Genomic DNA, 5,920 nt, shown 5'->3' on the forward strand with positions numbered 1-5,920 from the left:
CCTTTTCATGTAATGAGGAGCTTCCATAGTCTTAATGATTCTCTAGTCTCAGAAAAAAAGCTGTTTTACTTATGATTACTGTACATTACAATGAAAAGATGCAGGTTAAAATCATCAAATAATAAAGAAACATAGGAAAAAGTCCAAAAGAAACCAGGCACCATTTTTTTTTTATTCTAGGTTTAACCTACTGTACAATTACTGTCTTCCCTACTGGAATCTGAATTTTAAAGTTCATTAAAATGACTCCTAATCTCTATTGTTTGAGCTTGTTTTTCAGAACTTTTCAGTCGGGATAATTTAGAGCCCTATGATTCAGGTGATTTCTCAATATCTGAAGGTTTTGTTTTACAGGGAGATAACTTTCTTAGAGTTATATGACTCTCTTTCAAATAAGGCACCTATTGTTCCAAACAATCTTCTTTGGAAAGTGGAAACTTCTCTGAGCACAGGATGTGACTTACTGGTTGACAATGACCATTTGAATCAGTACACTTTGTATAGTGATTTTACAGTCAGAATTTTCTAAGTGTTTCTTGTCTTTTTCAGTCAAGTGTCAGACTCTTCTTGAGGACTAAGACTGGTAATGACTTCAATATCAGTTTCTTCCATTTCTGTATCTAGAGGATTTTTAACTTTTCCGTAGTGCCTTTTAAACTTCTCTAAAGATCCTAGTTGTGAAGTCAAGCTTAGCTTCTTATGGCCTAAAAGTTTGGAGAAACCAATCAATTTATGTTTTCTTAATACCATTTGAAACATGTCTACACCAAGGAAAGGAAGAGGATGTATCAAGAAGTAAGCAACCTGTGTGTGATTCTTTATCAGCTTCCTGAAAAACCGTAACAATTTTACATTTTCCCATAGGTTTGTTTTCTAGCCCATAACTTGTATTTTGTCCTCAAATTATTTTTTGCTCAAAAAAATTTTGGGGCAGATTCTTTACTTAGAGTGCTTGTTAAACCTTCGATGTCTGGAGTCTCAACTATGACATGTTCTACTTCCAAATGTTTTGGGGGCACTTGTAGGACCAGACTGAAGATAATTTTTGAATGAATGTTCTGCTTCAGTTGATTTAGTTTGGTCATTTTTGTAGCACATGAGTTATAAAGCCAGTAGAACACAATTTTACTTGTCCATAATAAAAACATTTTTTCTTCCACAATTACTGGGCTCCTTTTTCTCTCTGAGCACTAGGTATGCTCAATAATCCTGTGTCAAAAGGCAGGGATTGGCATCCCATTTCAGTAGCATGTTCAAATCTCTCTAGTTGATTCTGAATTATTTTATTTTTCAAGATGTTGGCAGCCATGCCACTAACAGTAGTACTTTCTTTCTGTGTTTCTAAATCTACCCCACTTTCCTCAAAGTGATCTTGTGTCTGAAAAGGACTTGAAAATATTTCTGAACTGGTTCCACATGGACTTTCTTTCAAGCAAGATTTTTTGTGTTTCTCATTTTCTCCTGATTCTGATACTTCAGCTATCTCTTATTCTAACATCCTTGATTCTAATAAACAGCTATCTTTGTTATGTAATGACAACTCTGTCATTTTAGTGTGGCTGTGGTCATCTGATTCTTAAGTGTACAAAAATGAGTGATTTCTTTCTTCTGATAGCTTCTGACTCCCTAGAATTCTTAATGTTTATGTTTTCTATATTAGCTTTTCTTCTCCCAGCTTTTGACTGCAAATCAAGCATTTCATAGGAATCCAAAATATTATTACATGCATCCTGGAAACCACTTTAGTCATGCTTCACATCTAAGGACAAATGTTTCTAAAGAGTAGCACCAAATAAGTTAAAATCATTATCTTCACTGAATTCCTTAATGTCCTCACCTGATAACTCCAAATAATTTTTCTTGCTTTAAAAACATTTTCACTCCTTCCTGAATACAAATCTAGAAAGTATTCACGCTCTCAAACTCAATCAGAGTTTTTGCTGGCTCCATGTACATGTCATACTGACAGACTGGCACTGCATGTTGATAATATATATCTTATGGAGTTCTGGGCTACACTAATGCCGAGGATGGGAAGTCGTTTGTCTATTGGCAGAACCATTTTTTGGCTTGTGTGTAGTACTTTCTTTTCTTAATAAAAAGTCAATACTAGTCTTCTGTTTACAAACAAAAACTGCATATTCTTATCGTAGTGTGCTTCAGAGCTGATATAGCCACTAAACTCAAACTCCTTATATTTAAAATGTATTTCTCTTAACTTTGGGGACTTGCCCAATCCATAAATTTGACAAAACTGGGAACATGTCTTTGCTTTTAAGGAGCTGAAGAACCATAGAACCAGAAACATCATTTCTCAAGCAGAAAAAAAAAAAAAATGGAAGGGTGCATGAGTGAGAGAGCTTCTACCCTCTCACTTACTAACCTTCTCAAACTCCAGTTTAGGATCCATGCATTTCCCCATCATGGGTAAGTGGTAAAATAGGGTATGTACTATTATGGTTGTCCCTACACTTGGTCTAGTCAAATCAGCTTCACAAACTTTTAAGGCTTTTCCATTCTGAACAGTTTCACAATAGTTTTCATTGTCCTGTTTTTCTCGGATGAAATTTCCACAGCAATGGCCATCTTAGTCAAACTTGCAAGGACTCCCATAAAACCTGGGGTTCTCCAAGTCCTCTACCAAGTTGCATTTACTAGTGAAATAATGATTTCCCACCTTGTCCACATCATCACTCCCCATCCCAAATCCGTTGTCTATTACTGGAATTTGGAAGATCTCCATATTCACCCTGATGGTCACACAGTTTGTTTCAGCATTAATATTGTTGAGGGCAAGTTCCTTAACACATTGCCCTAAGGAGCTTGTAGCCAAATGAGAATGCAATTTGACTTGTACTTCAACTGATAAGCACTTGATCTTGGCAGGTAGAGGCAGTGAGAATGCCAGGCACTGATTCCCTGACTGGAAATAACTGCCTCCAAATGCCTTTCACCAACTCTTGGATATCAACTGCCTCACACTCTGAAAAAAAAAAAATGCCCAGCACCAATTTTAAGCTTCCCTTTTACAGTGCAGTTCCATAAATGTTCTCAATTGTCTAAGCAATGATATGTGGCAATCTATTCAAAGTATTATCAGTCAGGAAGATCACCGGAGCTTCTCCAGAGATTTTATTAGTGGTCATTCACGTCGATATTCAATACCTGCATGACTGATCTCACCTATTGAGGCTCCAGACCTCTAGAGTAGAAGTAAGCATTCACTGTGTGTCTCACTTGTTAGCATAAACCATTTGATTTACTTTGTACTATGAGGTCCTAAATCTCTCTAAGTCTTAGGCATACAATAGCAGGTGTTCACCATAAATCACATTGTTCATTTAAATTATTTGATGAAATAAATATGTACCACATGACCCAAGGTATTGGGCATACAAATAACTCTACTCAGGCAGAATATTCCAAGGACTCAGCTTATTTCTCAGGTGCTTACCAAGGGCCAGGCCTAAAGAGATGCTTACAGACAAGGTGCAGAATTTGAGCAATCTACATCTGTATATTAACCCTTTTCTGCTTATTCAACCATTGGATTACTTTACTCTCTTTGTAAAAAGTAAAAGGACAATGTATACGTGAGTCTATTTGTGAACTTCTGTTCTCTTGCTCTATTTGTCAATCTTTATACCAATATCACACTATTTCGATTCCTGCAGATTTATAGGACTGAAATCAGTAGTAAGTCATTCAACTAAGCTGTTGTTTTTCAGGATTGGTTTGAATACTGTATGACTTTGCATTTCCATATAAATTGGAAAATCACCTTCTTAAGTTCACCATGTAGTCATTTTTTTATAGTTTTTATATCTCTGTTGTAATTTCCTTTTTGCCCATTCCAAATATATTTCCCTTTCCATCATTCAGCATAACTCCTTTGATATTATTCTATGCTAATTCCAACATCTGGGTCATCTTGGTTTCAGAGTCTATAATTATTGATTTTTGTGAGAATGGGAAATATTTTTTTCATTTAGGTTTTGAAGTAATTTAGGATGTACACTGGAGATATGATGTCATACTTTGGAGATCTTGATTTTTATAATCTTCTTCTGAAGTTTATTTTATAATTTAATTTTTGTAACTTACACTGAAAATTTTGTTTTTGTATGGCAGCTGAAGTATCTGTTGAATTACTTTATCCTGAGGTAAATTGCTTGAAGTTTGTTCCATTAAGTCTCAGTTCCAGAAACATGGACACAGTCTATAAACTTAATTTGGGGGAATCTTCATTCTTTCTGGGTCTTTTTTGTGCAACATATACAAATACATTCTGGTAGGGTGATTATCCTAAACTCCCTCTTTGATCTGTCTTTCAAATTACAAAAGCTGTGTATTGTTTATTGGAGGTTTAGCTGCCATCCATGGCACAATCTTAAACTACCTTCAGTCTAATAGCCAGAATAAATGTCATTCCCTATTTCCTAGTGTGAACTAAGAATACACCTCCATAATACACATCCTTTGGGTCATTTTTAGTGTATTTGGGTGGTCTTTTTTTTTCTTTTTTCATTTTTTTTTCCAGAATTTATATTTATTTTCTGCAGCATACAATTCAAATAGAAGCATATTTGGCTATTATCAGAAACAGAACTTCCTTTAGGATCACAGATGGTGAATAATCTATTTAGATGACTTGACTTTTCAGTAGAAATCTCTATAGATGTGTTGAAAGTGATATTGGAGGTGTAACTGAGGTTTGAAATATACTCCAGTAAATTTTGTCCGTAAAAAAGATGGTTTGAGCCAGCTGTGGTGGTACACCCTTATAATCCCAGCGGCTTGGGAAGCTGAGGCAGGATGATTACGAGTTCAAAGCTAGCCTTAGCAAAAGTGAGATGCTAAACAAGGCAGTGAGACCCTGTCTCTAAATATAATACAAAATAGGGCTGTGAATGTAACTTAGTGGTTGAGTCACCCTGAGTTCAATCCCTGGCACCCCCTCTTCAAAAAAAGAAGGTTTTGACATACATTTGATGTCCAATCCTACTCCAAACTCTGCTAAAATAAGATTAAATGAATATATTTTATATACATGCAATATCACAAAATGAGAATAGCATAAAAGTTTTTCATATAATTCTGAAAAATATAAAGCAGATGGTTAAAAGGTAACTGATAAATGATGACTACAGATAAGAATGTTTAAAAATGAGCTAAACTATCTCAAAACTTGCAGACATTGGCAAATCCAACTAGTTTATAAATGTCAGACAGTGGTGAAGCTGACATGGACAAGTTACTTGAAAGTATTCAAAAAGCCAAGGTAAACAATTGTTTCCCCTTTGTTACCTATCCAGATATCCAGACACTTTCCCTTTTGTAGGAAGGAAAAAGAAGCTAATTTTCTAGGGAAAAGTTAAACTGCAGAATTTCCAAACACCAGCATATCAGGCACAGTATTTGTAAATAAAAAATATTGGGGTAAACATGAACCTTTAGGCAAAAAAGGAATAATTCTAGCTTTCTTACTATGCTTAGCTCTCAGAGTGCTAGAAGTCAGATGAGCTAACAAACAGGACTAAATCCTCAGATCAGACACATACAAATCAAAGAGCTTGTCTTATATCAAGATTTGTTAGAGAAATTGAAAATTATCAGCCACCAGAAAACTTAGACAAGGCAAGGAAATGCCTGAGATATCAATCAAGAATAGCACCTTCTCCTCTACATTTGACATTCAGGCTCAGAACTTTTTGAGATACTGTGTAAAATTCACAAGTTCATGCCACAGATCCAGTATAAAAATGATCACCTGTCTCCAACTGAGTACAAACTATATGGTTTGTGTGACACTCTCCAAGCAGCATTGCTTCATACTTATATACAATGATTCAGACATACAATGCTTAATACATTTATTATTTACTCTAAATAAACTTTTACAAGGACCATACTGCTAAGA

The 5,920-nt window shown here is 35.2% G+C and overlaps 1 pseudogene; it reads right to left on the minus strand.

Moving 5' to 3' along the window:
- Positions 1–549: 549 nt before the first annotated feature.
- Positions 550–3,171, minus strand: LOC143405649 (DNA mismatch repair protein Mlh3 pseudogene; annotated as a pseudogene).
- Positions 3,172–5,920: the final 2,749 nt, after the last annotated feature.

This window comes from Callospermophilus lateralis, chromosome 8 (genome assembly GCF_048772815.1).
Source record: "Callospermophilus lateralis isolate mCalLat2 chromosome 8, mCalLat2.hap1, whole genome shotgun sequence".
NCBI lineage: Eukaryota > Metazoa > Chordata > Mammalia > Rodentia > Sciuridae > Callospermophilus > Callospermophilus lateralis.